Source organism: Ornithorhynchus anatinus, chromosome 5 (assembly GCF_004115215.2).
Source record: "Ornithorhynchus anatinus isolate Pmale09 chromosome 5, mOrnAna1.pri.v4, whole genome shotgun sequence".
Lineage (NCBI taxonomy): Eukaryota > Metazoa > Chordata > Mammalia > Monotremata > Ornithorhynchidae > Ornithorhynchus > Ornithorhynchus anatinus.
Window position 1 is genome coordinate 80466809 of NC_041732.1, and position 19244 is coordinate 80486052.

The window sequence follows — 19244 nt, forward strand, 5'->3', positions numbered from 1 at the left end:
AATTCTCTCACCATCCTTCCTTTCATTTTGTCTCTTTTGCTGGTATCCCATCATCCTTCTGTTGGTTTTCTTCTGGTTCTTTTCCCACCCTTTTCATCTTGGTAGATAATCAGATGTGGATATGGGAGCAGCTTTCCTCTCCTCCAGGGCAGCATCTGGGGGGCTGCCAGAGCCTCAAAATGTGGCAGAGTAAGTACTATCAGGGTGGTGAAGGAAGAAGAGTCTCCTTGGCTGTCCAACAGTCTTAGTGAGGTGCCTGTGCTCTGATTAGATGTGGTGGCACATCGCGATGACAGGAGCCAGTGAGGTGATTGGCACTGTATGGGCGGAACTTTAAAGTTCCTGACATTTTTCCCCCTTGCACTGAGTTAGAGAAGCAGCTTAGCCTAGTAGACAGAGCACGGCCTGGGAGTCAGAAGGTCATGGGTTCAAATTCCGGCTCTGCCACTCGTCTGCGGTGTGACCCTGGGGAAGTCACTTAACTTCTCTGTGCCTCAGTTACCTCATCTGTAAAGTGGGGATTAAGAGTGAGAACCCCTTGTGGGGCAGGGACTGTGTCCTACCTGATACCTTGTGTCCACCACAGTGTTTAGAACAGTGCTTGGCACATAGTAAGTGCTTAACAAATACCATAATGATTATTTTATATATATTATATATATGTATATATAAACATGTACTAATAGATTTATAAATATAACAAGTGCTTAACAAATACTGAAATTATAGATACTGATAGATTTATAAGTATAGTAGGTGCTTAAATCTGACAATGATTATTTTATATATATGCACTGAGATATATGTATATAAATATACAACTATTAAGTTCCTTTCCACCATTTTCTGTTATAGTATACTCTCCCAAGTGTTTAGTGCAGTGCTCTGCACACACTAAGCACTCAATAAATACGATTGAGTATTTCCTGCTTGAGAAGAGAAGTATGGTTATTCAAAGGTGCTCTTCCTAGACCTGACATTCGTGTGGGTCCACCCCTTCCACTTACACATTAGAGGGGGGAGAGAGACATTCCACTTCTGTACCACCCAGAGGGTGGTTTTTTTCAGTCCTCCGCAGCCTGTCCACATGACTCTGGGGGTTCCAGAGATCCCGTTACTTGTCCTCTATGCCGCTTGTCTGCTGAATGATCTCGGACAAGTCACTTTACTGTGCCTCATTTCCTCCTTCTGCACCATAGGGATTCAGTACCTGTTTTCCATCCTACTTGGACCGGGAGCCCCAATTTGGGACCTGATTATTGTGTATCTACCCCAGGATTTAGCTCAGTATTTGTCATCTAGTGTGCGTTTAGCACATACCTTTATTAGTATTATTGTTAATAATAATAAATGAAAGGTCAGTAGTAGGTTTTTCCCATGATTTATCACCGACAGTCTCTTGCTCAGGTCCGTCCCCTGGTTAGGACTCCCTCCCCTTTCCTCTCGGACAGACTGCGGCTTTCCCTTTCTTCAAAACTCTTCTGAGATCACATCTCTTCGAGTTGGCCTTTTCCGAATAATCTCCAATCTCCAAACTTTATATTCCCCTACTGCCACTTCGATGTTTCCCAGCCACCTAGGCATTTGGGTACTTAAAAACTCCTGTAGCACTTATGTATATATCTAATATAGCCTGTTCCTCCTATCTGTAAAGTGTAAAGTGCCTGTCTCCCCTCCCAGATCATACGCTTCTCAAAGGCCCAGATCTTGTATACTCAATTTGTTGTACTCTCCCAAGCACTTAGAACAGTGCCCAGTAATTGCCCTTGATTGATCGACAGAGATTAGGTTTCTGAACGTTCTCGTGATTGGCATAACCGAGGTCGGTCAGATCGGAGGCTTATGAGACATAGGGTCAATGCCTGTGGTCACATTGAGCATCAAGATTTTTCTAAGTGGTCCCCATAGTGGACTTGCTTACTCCAGAATGGCTCCCGGTTGCCACAGGCCTTCCCTGCGCTGGGCCATCCGGCAACCCTAATTTTCCAAAGGCCTCTTTATAGATTGCTCATGCCTTTCTGGCTTCGGGGCTGTGATTAAGGGCAGTGAAAAAGGGAGAAAAATGCAGATCACTGTTATCGCACCCTGATGGTGCGCAGCATCTCACGCTGGGAGCTCCAGGGGTGGTGAGTAAATGTGGACCACGAGACCCGGCAGATGGAGTGATTTTTGCTGCAAGAAAGAGTTTGTCAAAAGTAGTATATATTCCATGGGGTGGTGGGGACAAAAACCCAAAGAGAGGGTGACCCGGGAAGTGGAAATGGAGGGTTTGAAGAGTTTTTGAGATGAGGAAGTAGTTAAATTGAGTGAGGGAGTAGGCCAGGGCAGGCTAGAAGCAGGAGAGAGGGAGACTGGTTAGGTAAATTAAGGGATAAGATTGGGTGATGATTTTCAGATGGGTTAAGGAGTTGTGAAGGAGGAGAGCTAGCTCCAGTTTAAGTTGTAGGGGCCGGGGCAGAAGAGAACTTTGGAAGTCCAGGTAGTCCAGTGTTGTGGGCAGGGAATGTGTCTGTTTACTGATATATTGTACTCTCCCAATTGCTTAGTACAGTGCTGTACACAGTGAGTGCTCAATAAATCCGATTGAATGAAATATGATTGAATGAGTACCTGTCAATCAGTTGTATTTATTGAGCACTTGGTGCAGAACACTGGACTAATTGCTTGGGAAAATACAATATAACAGAGTTGCTACACACGTTCCCTGCCCACAACGAGATCAGAGTCTAGAAGACCGATTTTACTGAGAGGTAGCTAAGTAGGTTCAGTTTTGGGGGGTGTTTTTTGTGAAGAAGCCGAGCTCCTTTGCTTTATTGGCTGAATAGCATATTTTTTTCCTCACCATCTCTTCTTTCCCTTCCCCTGCCTGCCTTTTCCAATTCGTCCTCTGTTCTCTGCAAGCTAAGCATGTCTTTTCGTTCCTCTTGTTTCTTTGCAATCAGCAGCTATAGTCTATAACAATGCTTTAGTTTTCAAGCTTCATGTTGAAGTGAATAGAGGAGAGTTGAGTTTGAGAAATTCTGTTTTTTAGTCAAGGGAACTTAGCACATTAAGCATTTTCAATACTGTAGGTTCAAATCCTTTATCAAAGTAGCGAATATGGATGCATGAACTCTGATTCAACCACACACGAGCCTTTTATAGCAGTGCCAATCAGTGGCAATTATTGGGTGCTTATTTTGTGAAGAGCACTGTCCTTGGGAGAGTGCAATACAGCAGAGTTGGTATACAGCAGAGTGAGCAGGGAACCTGTCCACACAAAACTCACAGTTCAGAGGGGGATATAGACATTAAAATAAGTTGTGGATTTGTACATAAGTCCGGTGGGCCTGAGGGTAGCGTGTATAGGTGCTTAAGGGGGTACCGATCCACAGGCGTAGGTGTAATGAGGGCTTAGTTGGGTAAGGCCTCAAGGAAGAGATGTGATTTTTATGTCTTTGAAGGAGGGGAGAGTGGTCATCGGTCATATATGAGTGCATTACAGGTCAGAGGGAGAATGAGGACAAGGGGTTGGCGGTGGGCTGGACGAGATCATGGTAAAGGGAATAGGTTGGCGTCAGGAGTGAGACATGCAGGCTGGGTTGTAGTAAGAAATTGTCAAGGTAAGTTAGGTGGGGGTGAACTCACTGAGTGCTTGAAAGCTAATTGTAAGGAGATTCTGGATTCTGTTTGATGTAGAGGTGGATGGACAACTCCTGGAGGTTCCTGAGGAATGGGAGATGTGGACTGAAAGGTTTTCTAGAAAAACGATCTGGACAGCAGAGTATAAAGGGAGGTGGGGCGGGACAGGAGACTGGTGTGGTAAAAGTGGGCTTTAATAATGATGGTATTTGTTAAGGGCTTACTATATGCCAAGCACTGTTCTAAGCGCTGAGTGCTGTAGCAGTTTGGATGGAGAGGAACGTGCGGATTTTAGCGATGCTTTTAAGGTAGACCGACCAGATTTGACCACAGATTGAATGTTTGGGTTGAATGAGAGAAGAGTCGAGAATGATGTCAGGGTTACGGGCTTGTGAGATGAAGGGGATAGTGATGGGAGAGATGGGGGAAGATAGGGTTTGGGTGGTAAGATGAGGAGTTCTGTTTGGGATATCTGAAGCTTGAGGTTTTGGCAGGACATCCAAGTAAAGATCTCCTAAAGGCAGGAGGAAATGAGTGACTACAGAAGAGAGAGGTCAAGGACTTGGAGAGCTAAATTTGGGAGTCATCTGAGTAGAGATAGTAGTTGAAGCTGTGAGCGCGAATGATTTCTCTCAAGGGGTGGGTATAGAGGGAGACTAGAAGGGGACCCAGAACTGAGCCTTGAGGGACTCCCACAGTTAAAGGGTAGGAGGCAGAGAAGGAGCCTGCAAGAGAGACCAAAAAAGAATGGCCAGAGAATTAGGAGAACCAGGAGAGTTCAGTGTCGTTGAAGCCAAGATTAGCTAATGTTTCCAGGAGAAGGAGCTGGTCCAATCAATCAATCATATTTATTGAGCAATTTCTGCGTGCAGAGCACTGTACAAAGCACCTGGGAATTATAACAGTTGTAGATGTGTTCCCTGTCCGTAAGGAGCTTACAGTCTAGAGGGGGAGGTAGTGACTAATATAAATTATTGACTGTACATAATCACATTTAGGGGCCATTTACTGTGTGCAGAGAACTGTACTAAGTGCTTAGGAGAGTACAGGGTCGAAAACGGCTGAGGGGTCGAGGAGGATTAAGATGGAGTAGAGGCCATTGGAGTTGGCAAGAAGGTCATTGATGACCATAGGGCGGTATCCATGGAATGAAGGGGCGGAAGCCCGATTGGAGTGGGTCAAGGAGAGAATTTTAGGAGAGGAAGTGGAGGCAGAGGTTGTTGACAATTTGGTCAAAGAGTTTAGAGAAGAATGGTAGGCGGGAGATGGTGTCAAGGGAGGGGTTTTTTTTTTTAGGATAGGGGATATACATGGGCATGTTTGAAAGCTGTGGGGAAGAAGCCATTGGAAAGTGGGTGGTGGAAGATGGCCATTGGGGAGTGAAGAAGAGAGGGAAAAAGTGTTTTTATAAGGTGCGAAGGGATGGAGTTGGAGGCACCGGTGGAGGAGTAGATTTTGGGAGGAGGTGGGAAATCCCTTGAAGTAATGGTGGGCCAGTTGGGAGAGGGAGGGAGGGACTGGAGAAGACCAGAAAAGATTTTAGGGAGATCACACCTGATTGTTTCAGTTTTTTCAATAAGGTTCGTGAGAGTTTGGGGAGGGAGTTTAAATGTCTGAAACAGCTGGCCTGGGCGACAATAAATACGGAGAAATAATGTTGCCTGGGGGAGGAGAGGGTAGAGGTAAAGCAGGTGAGAATGAGTTTGAGATGGGTGACGTTGTCCTGATGGTATTTCCACCAGCAGCACTCCACAACTCATGCCCAGGAGCAGCGGAAGCGGGTTGTGGAGGTGATCCAGGCCTGCAGATTAGCAGTATGAGATTGGCGGAGGGATAGGAGAGCAAGGGAGTTCAGTGGAGAGGTCGGCGTGGAAGGTGTCAGTTTGTAGCGAGAGAAGTTAGTTTGGTTATGAAGAACAAATGGGGCATGATGACTTCAGGAAATTGGAGCCGGTCAGAAGATTGAAGGACTCTGGGAGCACAAGGCAGATTTGCGGGGTGTGGTTTTGTGAGAGAGAAGGCAGGTGAGGCTGTAGTCGGATAGAGGGATTTCAGAATTGGTGAGGATAGAGACTGTACAATGATTAGAGATGATGAGATCAAGCATATGACCAAGTGGGTGAGGTGGGGTATCTTAATTTCTGCTTTAAAGCAAGGATAAGTGTGGAACTATAGAAAAAACAACAACTCTCGAGCAATGCCCTTTGGTCAGTGGAACTATGCAAGGAATGTAATAGTGTTCTCCCTCACCTTTGATCTCTCCTGGTATCTTTAATCAACTGTTAACCCTTTGGTAATGACATAATGTTTCAGCCACATAAATAGCTACTTGGCCACTTGCCTGGGTGGGCTGGAACGTTTTCCTGGACAAGTGGCAGATGCCTGGGTAGTTCGCAGCCTTCCAAGCCTAGTCCCAAGGAAAGGCAGAAGTAGTGAGTGGGGGTGGTGGAGGTGGAAGGAGTGGGTTAGGGTTCTCATAGAGCCTCCCCTTGGGGCAAGTAGTTTGGGGGCGCCTCGGTTGGGACTCTCAAAGTTGAGAGCCCGAGGCCCCGGGGCACGGGTCGCTATAAACTAGCTTATTTTGCTTCCGGTAGACTTTAGACTGTGAACTCGTTGTGGGCAGGGAACAAGTCTACCAGCTCCGTTATACTGTACTCTCCCAAGCGCTTAGTACACTCGTCTGCACAGTAAGTGCTCAGTAAATACCATCGATCGATTCAGCTACTGCCAAACTGCAGTGCGGGCTGGGGAAGACCTAGTACCTGGAAACTTGGAACCCCGATCTCAGTTGCAGAAGTCCTTGGGGCAGGAGGCAAACGGGCTGAGGTGAGGATATGTAGGCAAACCTTGAAGCGGGTTACGTCTAATTCTTTCTTTCCTTTTAAAGCGGAAGGACAGCAACAGCGTGTGTCCCTTCTTTTCACTTACTGGTTCTTGCGCGTGCTCTTTCTCTCCCTCTCTTTCCCTCTCTCGTGATTGCATTCCCCGTAACTAGGAGGATCGTTTGAAAAGGCAGGCTAGTGGTCTTCTGCCGAAGAGAAACCCAATAGCCTAGCCTTGAACTGTGGGCCTTGACCCAGCATATGAAAAGTGGGCCACGCTCGGTCTCTTCCTCCCTGCTACTTAGTGATTTTATGGGCCAGAACATGAGCAAGATTTGGCAAATGTGGCATCTGGGGCACCACCACAGGTGTAAGAAAATCCCATGTGCACAGTTCTTAGCCCCTCAGAGTTCCCCTGGTCTGGCAGTGATCTGGCTAGGATTCCCTTTGGCCCGTTGGCCAACCCCAGGTGGTCACCCTCAGCCCTACTTTCCTTCTTCTGGATGTCTGGGCCTGCTTTTCTCCTATTTCTGTTTTTTTTTTAATGGTATTTAAGTGCTCTCTTTGTTCCAGGCCAGGGTAAATAGAAGTTAGTCAGGTTGGACACAGTCCCTGTCCCACATGGGGATCACGGTCTTAGTCCCCATTTTACAGGTGAGTTAATTAATGCCAGAAAGTGAAGTGACTTGCCCAAGGTCACCCAGCAGACAAGTGGTGAAGGTGGGATTAGACCCCTGTCCTTCAGACTCTGTTACTTCTCTTTCTCCCTGTGCTTAAAGATGTGATGCTTTGCACTTTGATGCTGTTTCTGCTCCCTGCAGGGCTAAATAAGAGTCTGTACAGCAGTAGCCAGTCTAGAATTCTGTGTCCCTTCTCCGCTCTGTCCCTAGACATATTGAACTATAATAGATCCTTCATCCAGACGCATCATGAATTTAATGTGAAAATTTGGAAGTCCGTCTATTTTCTTGTAAATGAAGTCTCTTACCAATGAGAAGTGAATGCTTGGCTTCTCGGAAATTCTGGTCCTGTTTAATTTTGTACAGTTTGAAGAGGATGAGGAAAGGATTTGGCTGGCTCAATTATTTAGGAAAACGTTGTGGATTACCACAGGCAGAGAGATGATGCATCCATTTGCTTAGATTGTGAGCTCCTTATGGAACAGTGACTGAGTGTTGACTGATTGATTATCTTCTTGAGTAGAGTGCTTTGCCCACAGTTATATTAAGGACCTGTGGACTTGAGACTGAGCGTCAGACTCTGGAACTCACACGATTATGAACCTTTCAAAATATAATTTCCTGGCCCTAAAATACTAGGGCAGAAAGTAGTGTTTGGTCAAGAGTAGGGAGAAAGAGCATGCAAGGAAAGTGGGGAAGTGGAAGAACCGGGGGTATTAGTTTTTCTAGAAGACAGACTCTCCCAATCCACCTGAATAAAGACAGGAGCAGAGGAAGAACCTTAATCTCTTTTCATTCTCACTGTGGGCAGGGGGAAAGGGTAATGAGCTAGGAAAAAATCATATCTTTGCACTGTTCCCTTTTCCACTTATTCCTAGGCATCTGTCCCCAGTTGAGGGGGAAAGAGTCAGGGGGATAGTCAAGATGTCAGCTTATTTGTACGTGCATGTGGTCTCTCTCCCTCTCACAGACACCCACCACCGCAGGTCTCTCCCTTTGCTATATTTATCTGCTACCTTAGACTACTCAGGTACTTAAAAAAAAAAAATCAGTGGCATTTAATGACTGTTTACCGTGGGCAGAGCACTGTACTGAGTCCTTGAGAAAGTCTAATATAGCAGAGTTGTATACAGTAGAAGTGGTCTCTGCCCACAGGGAACATATAGACTAGAGTGGGAGTCAGAGGAGAACAAATTACAGAGAACAGAAAGGGGGGAGAGTATAAGGTTATGTACATAAGTGCTCTGGGCCAAACCTGGGTTGACTATCAAGTGCCTAAATGGTAAAGATCCAAATGCAGGGGTGACAAGGGAGAACGAGTAGGGAAAATGAGGCTTTAGTTGGGGAAGCCCTCTTGAACATGTGGTTTTTAACAAAGTGGTGAAGGTGGGAGAGTGGTGGTCTGTCAGATGCAAAGGGGTAGTTTCAGAAAGAAAAGTTTAGTTTGGCCAGTTCATGATGCTTTAGACTCTCCTCCTGGCTTTGAGTATGTGTCCTTCCTCCCTCCCTTAGCTCAAAAGAGGAACTTGATTTAGCATAATAGTTACCACTGATAATAAATGATAATGATAATGATAATAATGATGGTATTTGTTAAGTGCTTACTCTGTGCCAGGCACTGTACTACATTATGGGGTGGATCCAAGCAAATTGGGTTGGACACAGTCCCTTTCCCATGTAGGACTCTCAGTCTCAATCCCCGTTTTCCAGATGAGGTAGCTGAGGCCCAGAGAAGTGAAGTGACTTGCTCAAGGTCACACAGCAGACAAGTGGCAGAGCCGGGATTAGAACCCATGACCTTGCGACTCCCAGGCCTGTGCTCTAGCCACTACGCCGTGCTGCTTCCTGACTTGTATTTTCCGAACTGTCACCCAGTTGTACAAAGTAGTTCATTCTATATAAGAGCATTTGGGTCTCAGGAACCTTTGCTGGATAGCTAATAGGCAATTTCAGGAGAGTGTGCTCCTAATTTGAGGAATTTCTCGCCTCCGCTCCTGACCGTTTTGGTAGTGAGGTGGGTGACAGGGAGTGAGTTCAAATTGTGAACTTCACACCTTTCTCTCCTGAGACAGGAGGGAGGGTAAACTCATAACGGGCGCAGGGCAAACGACATCGCTCCCTGAACACTAGATAATGACTTACCTTGAATGCCCCACAACACCTATGCATATATCTGTTATTTATAGTGATGTCTGGCTCCCCTTCCAGACTGTGAGCTCACTGTGGGCAGGGAACGTGTTTACCAACTCGGATGTATTGTACTCTCCCAAGCGAACAGTAAGAGCTCAGTAAATAATAATAATAATGTTGGTATTTGTTAAGCGCTTACTATGTGCAGAGCACTGTTCTAAGCGCTGGGGTAAACACAGGAGAATCAGGTTGTCCCACGTGGGGCTCACAGTCTTAATCCCCATTTTACAGATGAGGGAACTGAGGCACAGAGAAGTTAAGTGACTTGCCCACAGTCACACAGCTGATAAGTGGCAGAGCTGGGATTCGAACTCATGAGCCCTGACTCCAAAGCCCGTGCTCTTTCCACTGCGCCACGCTGCTTCTCCATATTGATGGATCGACTGAGTGCTATCGGGATGGGCTGGACCAGTCCATCAATATAATCAGTAAGCATGTAAATGCTTCATTTGTGCAAATGCCATGCCCGGTTCAATATTTCATTCAAAAACATAATCCCTGCCCATTCGTTGCTTACTGTCATCGTCTATGTGAAGTAGACAGCGTGGCTCCATGGAAAGAGCCCGGGCTTGGGAGTCAGAGGTCATGGGTTCGAATCCCGGCTCTGTGACTGTGGGCAAGTCACTTGACTTCTCTGGGCCTCAGTTCCCTCATCTGTAAAATGGGGATGAAGACTGTGAGCCTCATGTGGGACAACCTAATTTCCCTGTATCTACCCCAGCGCTTAGAACAGTGCTCTGCACATAGTACGCGCTTAACAAATACCAACATTATTATTATTAGACACCTACAGAGGTAGTCACAGAATACACGACTGTTTTTTTTTTAAATAAAAAGTTTTGTTGTTTTGGCGTGAGGTGAGGGTGGTGTGTGTGTGTGTGTGTGTGTGTGTGTCTAAAAGAGTTTCTCTGAATTTTTGTCAATTCTCCGAAATTTGGGTATCTATTAAGGCAGGTGAGTTTAATGGCCCAGGGTTGATACCGTAGAGAGTCCAAAGTCTGAATTAGCTGTCATTGCATTTTTGGAAGACAGGTGGGATTTTCTCGTTGTTGTTCAGAGAACTTTCTCTTCATTGTATCGGTAAACCCATCGATAAGTTGTTTGTTGTTTTTTTTGGGGGGTGTGTGTGTATGTGTGTGCGTGAGATGTCTACACTTAAGAAAGAATCTTAATTTAGCCCATGTAAAATTCCTTTCTGTAGCTCCCTGAAAGCAGCTTTGAGTAGTTGAGGGAGGAATTTGCCTTTGTTCAAACACACACCTACAAAATTGGTGATTGACAGGAAAATCATTTTTTAAATTGCTTCTCCCACCACAGGCATGTCCTTGCAATTAGCTGGAGTTAGCTCTAGTGTACAGCACTGGAAGCTTGCAAATTGCCCCAACATCCTTTTCTGGTCGAACGTGTTCGGTGGGACTGCGTGACCCAACAACCCTCCTTCTGGTGATGACTGGCCGCCTTTGCCAGGAGGTCTGCCCGCTGTCTCTACCTTCTCTCTGCCTGAGTCATACCCTGTTCTTAATCTGAAGCCCTGCTCGCAACTCTCTTCTCCATGGAGCCTTCCTGAGTTAACATGGCTCTTGCCTCCCCGGTCTCCCCTGAAAGTTCAGCCTCGTCCTTGCCGTTCACAAGTCCAGCCACCTGTCACCGGTTATTCATTGGTTGCTTGTGTGACTCGACTGTACGGAGCTCATATTACCTCCTCCTGCCAGAGTGGGTAATGACCAGATCAAACTATGGAGTGACCGCTCTTTCACTTTAAGGTAGAGCCAGTGAAATAACATTTTTGGGGGGGGTTGTTCCTCCCCTTCTAGTGGGGCTTACAGGATAATTTGTCCCAGGTAGTCCAAGGAGCTCGCTCTCACTCACACCTTTTGGCCTCTTTAGTAAATGCCTCTCCAGCTAGTTTTCTAGCCCCAATTTAGAGATGGCCCTTGAGGTTTAATTGGATAATCTCTAGCAGGAGCATGGAGGTGAAGGACTAGAGATGGGACATGTATGACGGTGTGATAATTGGACACTGAAAAAGATAAAAGGTCACCAGAGACTATCTGGAAACATTGAAGAGGCAACGTGGCAGCCACGAATTTATGGGAGACAGGGAAATAGAGGGTGTGGTTGGGGATTTCTGAATTGTGTGAGTATTTTGAGAGACTGTAAACTCCTTGTGGGCGGAGAACATGTCTGCCAAGTCTTTAATATTGTACTCTCCCGAACACTTAGTACAGCGTTCTGCATATAGTAAATGCGTGGTAAATATGACTGGTTGTTTGAAGTCGAGGAATATTATTTGAGTCAGTAAATTAAACTTTCACCCCACTGGGGAGTCTTCTAAGAGAGGGAAGATGTGTAATATTTGAAGTGTGGAATGGGGCATAGTGGAAAAAGCATGAGGTTGGGAGCGAGGACACTTGGGTTCTAGTCCCATCTGTGCCACTGGTGGGCTGTGTGATTTTGGGAAAGTCACTTAATGGCCTTGGGCCTGTTTTCTTATTACATTAAGGGACTTATTTTTCCTCCCTCTTAGACTGTAAGCTTGTTGTGGGCAGGGAACGGGTCTACCAACTCTTGTACTGTAGTCTCCCAAGTGTTTAGTACAGTGCTCTGCGCACAGTAAGCGCTCAGTAAATATCAGAGGTTGATAATGTGAGGCCTTTGTGGGACAGGGACTACGTCTGATAGGCTTGTATCGTATTTTAGCAGAGTTCTTTGATATATAGAAATCACTTAGAAGGCACCATTATTAATATTTAACATTATTATTATTATTAGGATAGCTCTTTGAATGGAAGTGAAAAGAAAGCATGAATAATTTCCAGCAGAGTATAAGGTTTTCAGGTTGGGTAAAAGGCAAAACCCAGAGGTCGCTTCACAAATCGTGCCGAGTCGAGAGATGAACAGGTGAGAATTTCAAAACCAAAGGTTGGTGTTATAATAGGAACAGTCCATGATTTTCCCTTCTTCTGCTCTTTCAACTTGTATTTTCATCAGTCGATGAGTCCTTGTCTTCTTGGTGCAACTGTAAAGTCCTCGGGGGCAAAGGTCATATTTTATACTACTAGTTCATATCCCCGTAAGGACTTAGTAAAGCACTTTACATTTAGTAGGGGCCCCATGGGCCGCAAGCCAAACCCAGCTGTTTCAGCAACCGTCGGACACTCCCATAGATGCATACGCGCATGCCCGCTCGCGCGCGCACGCGCACACACACTCTCTCTGAGTTATTTCTCACAGACATGGCAAGCCTGGAGGAGCCACAGCAACTGTATAATTATTATATTAAGTGCTTACTTTGTGTCAAGCTCTGTTCTAAGCCCTGGGGTGGATAGCAGTTAATCAGGTCAGACATAGTCCCTGTTCCCAATGGGCTTCAAGTGTAAGTAGGAGGGAGAACGGGTTTGAATCCCCATTCTGTAGATGAGGGAACTGGGGCCTAGAGAAGTGAAGTGACTTTCTGAGGTCACACAGCAGGCAGGTGGCGGAGCTGGGATTAATAATAATGTTGGTATTTGTTAAGCGCTTACTATGTGCCGAGCACTGTTCTAAGCGCTGGGGTAGACACAGGGGAATCAGGTTGTCCCATGTGGGGCTCACAGTCTTCATCCCCATTTTACAGATGAGGTAACTGAGGCACTGAGAAGTTAAGTGACTTGCCCAAAGTCACACAGCTGACAAGTGGCAGAGCTGGGATTCGAACCCATGACCTCTGACTCCAAAGCCCATGCTCTTTCCACTGAGCCACGCTGCTGCTCGGGACCTGGGATTAGAACCCAGGTCCTCGGACTCCCAACCCCTGCTCTTCCCACTAGGCCACGCTGCTTCTCCCTAGTTCGTCAGGTCCAAGTACGACCACCTGCAGCCTTCAGCGGCTGCAGCATCAGTGGGTGAAGGACAGTTGGCCTGAGCCCCAGGACAAGGCTCATTCCCTCTCAGCCATCTCGGCAACGACCAAATAAGATCGTCCACAAGCTTTATCTTCTGGAGCACGGCTCTGATCTCCTAGGAAATAGCTGCACAGGGTCTCAGCCAGGCCCAAACTCTTCGTTTCAGTTATCTCTGAAATGACTCGGCCGAGGAACACTTTCTTCCAGCTTGTGGTGGAACCAAAAATGTGCTGTTTATTCAGTCATAATAATAATGATGGTATTTGTTAAGCACTTACTAGGTTCCAGGCACTGTACTAAGCATTGGGGTGGATACAAGCAAATCATGTTGGACACAGTCCCTGTCCCACGTGGGGCTCACAGTCTCAATCCCCATTTTACAGATGAGGTCACTGAGGCGACTCACCCAAGGTCACACAGCAGATAAGTGGCAGAGCTGGGATTAGAACCGGTGACCTTCTGACTCCGAGGCCTATCCTCTATCCACTACGCCATGCCGCTTCTCACTATGCCGTGCCATATTTATTGAGCACGTACTGTGTGCAGAGCACTGGAGTTCTGTCTAGGGGGCAAAGGTGGGTGGGGTCTGGTCAGGGGACGTGGCTAGTGGGGCTACCGATTTTCCGGCCGCGCAGAACTCTGCAAGGATCGGTCAGGCTAAGGCTGTGTTGGGAAGTGGAGCTCTGTCTAGGGGAGAGGGTATGAAAGTTAGGGGTGTCCCGCAGCAAGGGAGTTCCTGAATCTCGATGTCACTGCCATTCACAAGAAATGGGAGAGTGGGTTTGCTGAAGAGGAAGTAGGAAAGCTCAAGTGAGGTGCACGGAAATTAGGGAAGTGTATGGCATGTGTCCCGACTTCTCATTCCGAGCGTGGAGGCCAACAGCACCCAAAACTGGTGGGCGTGGGGGGTGCTTCCAAACTGTGATGTCAAAATACGCACATTCTGTGAGAATTAATAGATGACTCTTAAATCTAGAAAGTCAAATGAAGTGAAGGTCTTGCAGTGCTCAAGTAATGATTACCAATAGGCATTTGTTCTCTAAAACCAATGCTTTGTTTCCCTGAAAAACAAGTGTCACTCATAGGATAAAACTGGGTGGGTGATAACTTCCTGAGTTGTAGCATCCCGAGCTTAGGTTTTTCACTTACTTTTGACCCCCAGGCTTAGTGGCAAGAGCCCGGGCTTGGGAGTCAGAGGTCATGGGTTCTAATGCCGGCTCCGCTACTTGTCAGCTGTGTGACTTGGGGCAAATCACTTCACTTCTCTGTGCCTCAGTTCCCTCATCTGTGAAATGGGGAGTAAGACTGTGAGGCCCACATGGGACAACCTGATTACCTTGTATCTAGCCCAGCGCTTAGAACAGTGCTTGGCACATGGTAAGTGCTTAACAATTACCATCATCACCCACCTAAAGCCCTCTCCCACTCTACGACCTCCCTGACAATCACTATTCTATCTTTCATTACTTATCCACACAGACTTTCCCAGATCCTCTCGTTCTTTTCTACTTCTTGCTCCCTCATTCTTTTTTTTTTGTATTTGTGTGTTCTCCTTTCTTGTTCACGTGGCCCACCTGTGTCTTCCTCTTACTAGACTCCGATGTATTTTCCTGTTGTCATGCTTTTTTTTTTCTTTTTGGCAGTTTTCCCCCTCTTTGAAATCTCGTGTTTTTGTGTGTGTGTGCGTGCATGCGTCTCATTATTCTGTTCCTCCTCTCCCACTTCTGCTTTCTTTTGCCTCTGCCCTGACCTTTCCCCTCTTCTTCTTTCCATCCTTTATTCTCTTTTATTTTCCACTTTTCCTCTTTACCTCGCTTTGCCATTTGCGCATAGTCTTTTGGAAAGAACGGGATGGGGAAGTAGGAGAACCGGGTTCTTTGCCGCTTGTTTGCTCTGCAACCTCGGGCAAATCACTTAACATCTCTGCGTCACAGTTTCCTCATCTGTAAAATGGGGAAGAGTACCAGTTCTCCCTCCTTCTTAGACTGTGAGCCCTGCCGGGGACCGGAACTGCGTTCGATCTGATTATCTTGGATCTACCGCAGAGCTTAGCACAGTGCTTGGCGCCTGAGTGTTTATTATTCAGTTGTTATTCTGACAGTCTGCCCTCCTATTTTTTTTTTTTTTTGCTTGAACAAAAGGCCGAAGAATTAACTTGGGCCCAAAGCTAAGCAGGAGTATCAGAGGGCCGATGAAGCCTCAAGAAAGCTATTTTAGAGTTTTTGTTTTAAGCCCCATGCTGCTCCAAAGTTGGGGGGCTGTCACTGCAGTTGAGGGGACTGAATCGGGGGATTGGCCCACCTGGGGACCTGGAGGGAAGAAGGATAGAAGGAGAAAGTTGGCACTGTTACCACTGGATGGAATCCGAGCTGGGGGACGGCGGCGCTGCCGGAAGACTGGGTCGCTAGCCTCGCTTCTGGCCGTAGAGCTTTATAATAATAATATTGTTGATATTTGTTAAGCGCTTACTATGTGCAGAGCACTGTTCTAAGCGCTGGGGGAGATACAGAGTCATCAGGTTGTCCCACGTGAGGCTCACAGTTAATCCCCATTTTACAGATGAGGTAACTGAGTCCCAGAGAAATGAAGTGACTTGCCCACAGTCACACAGTTGCCAAGAGGCAGAGTCGGGATTCGAACCCATGACCTCGGACTCCCAAGCCCGGGCTCTTTCCACTGAGCCACGCTAGGGGCCTTAGAATAAGTGCTCTGTCTTCCCCTGCTTGAGCCTGGCCCAAGCGTTAGGGCTGTAGAAAAAAATTCCTGTCGCAGCGTTTGACCTAGTGACTTTAAAGCCTCAAAACTAACTGAAGGTCTTCGGATCAGTAATGTCCATAAATTCGTGGGCCGGGAATGTGGCTGTTTACTGTGGTATTGTCCTTTCCAAATGCTTAGTACAGTGCTCTGCACGGTAAGCTCTCAGTAAATACGAACGAATGGATGAAGAGGAAACAACTACGGTGTGGAATGGAGGGAAGGGGAAAGGAAAGGTGTGAAAAAGGACAGAGAATAGAAAAGAAGAAAAAACAAGAGCTGGAGAAGATCGAAAGACAAAGATAATGGCGTTCTAGTCGTCGAGCACCAAATTCTGATAGTTGCTGCATTCTGCCCTTCACTCGGGTTTGTCGTCGCACTCCCCGGGGCTTCTAAGAGGAAAGAACACAAAGGCTGTTTTCTATCGTTTTTGAGCAAAGAGGACAGAGGGCAGATCCTCGTCCTCAGGTTTAATTGGAGAAACCTCCCTGGACTCTTGATGATTTGTTAATGATTGAATATAGGTCAAGGGAACCGAGCTGCCCACTCCACCAAGTGCCCCTGCACTTTGGGGATCTTCTCATTAGCTACTCCCGGGATTATAACATTTGAGAGCGGATGGGCTTCAGCGTCGGGCCCAGCGTAACTTGGGGAAATTGGCATTTGTCATTTTGAATTTGCCTGTGCCTACACGTAGGACCTAGCCTGCTCTTAGATGATGTAAGTAGAGTGCTTCTGTTTGCATGTCAGCCCCCTCCAACTCCCAGGCCCCCCACCCCCACTTGCTGTGGGCTTTTAGGGACGAGGGGAGGTGCAGGGTGAATGACGTGAACAGAGAAGCAACAGGGGAAGGAACACCTTGATCTAAAAAGAGTCGGGCAGTACCGCTTTAGGATGTCTTTATGCCAAATGCCTCTCGTTGTTGCCCAGTCTCGGGCGCTCAGCCTTCCGAAAATGTTAATGACTTGGGGAGCTGAAATTGGGGGTGCCGCCCCAGAAGTCCGCAGCCCTGGTACAATGCTTTTTCAGTTCCCTCATGCATTCAGCTGCTAAATTCCTTTGGCCTTTCCTCCACTGGATTTGTTCCTCCGTCTCCCACCACACGGCTCCCGGCCTGGTCCAAGCTCCGGTTAGATCACAGGGAGACATTTGTATCGGACAAGTGGCGGAGCCAGGCCTAGAACCCTGGCCCTTCTGACACCCAGGCGTGTGTCGTAGCCATTAGGCCTCGCTGCTTTCCGTGCCTCTGGCATCTCGCTTGGATCGTTTTCCCCAGCCTAGAAACTCCTCCTGCTCCCCCTCACCAAGTCCACCAGATCGGAGTTCGCCTCATCTTCCACACCCTCCTAAAATTCCTCCTCCTCCAGGAAGCTTTTTATGATAAGCCTCTACAGCCATGTCACAGCAACCCTTCACCAGCTTTTGCACGTCTGTATTTCATTCCAGTCCCCGGTACTCATGGCTTGAATATTTTTATAGCATGTACAGCATGTTTTTATTTGTGTATTCCATTTCATCCTGATAGTATTGGTACTGTTTCCTGTTTTATCCTCTCTCCCTCCCCCCGCCGCCCTTGTTCCCATAAATTGAAAATCATTTTTGTCTCTCTGGCCACCCCATTAGAATGCACACTCCTGGAATGCAGTGATCATCTGTTGTGCTTCTGCTGTACTCTCCTCAGCGCTTAGTTCTGTGTTTCTCCCTTGGACTCTCGATAAATGCCATTGATGAGGAAGATGACAGTGGATGAATAGTAAAGGAGCGATACTTAGCCCAGAAGGTTTACGATGTATCTTAGTACCACCTCAAGTAATGAAGCGTGCCTTCCGAAATATGCTTTATTTAAACTAGAACAGTAGTTGGGCGTTAGCGTACCCGCTGGTCTACTCGCGCTCGCAACCACTCGGCATCTGGTTTCTCTGGCGAGAAACTTCAGCATCCCACGGTCATTTTGGGGGAGACATAGCTGTTGCAATGTCAGGCAGAAGTAAAACATAGACAAAAAGGTGTCGACTCCAGAGGTCTGAGCCATGATGATCACTTAAGAAGCAGTGTGGCCGAGAGGAAAGAGCAGGGACCTGGGAGAGGACCTGGGTTCTCATCCTGCCTCTACCACTTGTCTGCTGTGTGCCTTTAATGAGTCACTTAACTTCTCTGTGCCTCAGTCCCCTCATCTGCAAAATGGGGATTCAGTACCTGTTGTCTCTCTTGCATAGACTATGAGCCCAACTTGAATTATGCCCCAGTGCTTAGTACAGTTCTTGTCACATAGGACGTGCTTAACAAATACCACTGTTGTTAATATTAGCTTGTTTTTTGGGCTGGTTAGTTGTTTGTATTTCGTGGAAGGAAGGGGGCAAGGAGAAGGATGACACAAAGGACTTCGGGACATTCCGGGTCTTCCTTCTGCAAAGTCTGTAGGAGGTAGAGCACTTAACTTCTCTGTGCCTCAGTTACCTCATCTGTAAAATAGGGATTAAGACTGTGAGCCCCACGTGGGACAACCTGATTCCCCTGTGTCTACCCCAGGGCTTAGAACAGTGCTCTGCACATAGTAAGCGCTTAACAAATACCAACATTATTATTATTAGAGCAGGAAGAGATTGGGGGCCTTTTTTCTTATTTATTTATTCATTTGATTATATTTGCTGAGCGCCTACTGACTGCAAAGCACCATATTCAGCGCTTGGGAGAATACAGTATAACGACAAACCTGCCCACAACAAGCTCAGTCTAGAGGGGGAGACAGACATTAATTTAAATAAATAAATAAATTACAGATATATACGTACGTGCTGTGGGGATGGGAGGGAGAATGAATGAAGGAGTAAGTAAGAATGGCTTGGAAGGGAATGGGAGAAGAGGAGAGGAGGGCTAATTGGGGAAGGCTTCTTGGAGGAGATGAGCCTTTAAACTCCATGTGGATAAGGGGTTAAGCTACCAAGGATCCAGCCAGCCTCCAGGACTCCCCTACTCCCCAAGAGGCACAGTCTTTTCCATCTGTTCCATAAGACTTTACTTCCAGATGACCTTTAGCATCATTCCCCTATTCCCCCTCTATATTCCTGGATGATCCTAATCTTCCTCGACCTCTAAAGCCGCCTTGGACCCTGCAGACCACCCCCGCTCCTTCTCCTGGAAACACTAACCCTGACTTCCCTGACACCGTCCTCTCCCGGTCCTCCTCCTGCCTCTCTGGTCACTCCTTCTCAGTCTCTTCCAGGGGCTCCTCCTCTGCCCCCACCCTCTAATTTGGGGGGCTCCACAAGCCTCAGTTCTGGGTCCCCTTCTAT

General features: G+C 47.0%; 1 protein-coding gene across 3 annotated transcripts in view; it reads left to right on the forward strand.

Annotated features, from left to right (window-relative positions):
- Nucleotides 1–19244, forward strand: part of FOXJ3 (forkhead box J3) — a 123915-nt gene that overhangs the window by 10938 nt on the left and 93733 nt on the right. The window contains exon 1 of one of the 3 annotated variants that reach the window (XM_029065394.2): nt 16579–16671. The exons of the other annotated variants lie outside the window; for them this stretch is intronic. The gene's annotated coding sequence lies outside the window, so the exon portion shown is untranslated. Of the gene's footprint in view, nt 1–16578; nt 16672–19244 lie in introns of those variants that run through there. 3 annotated transcript variants of the gene reach the window in all.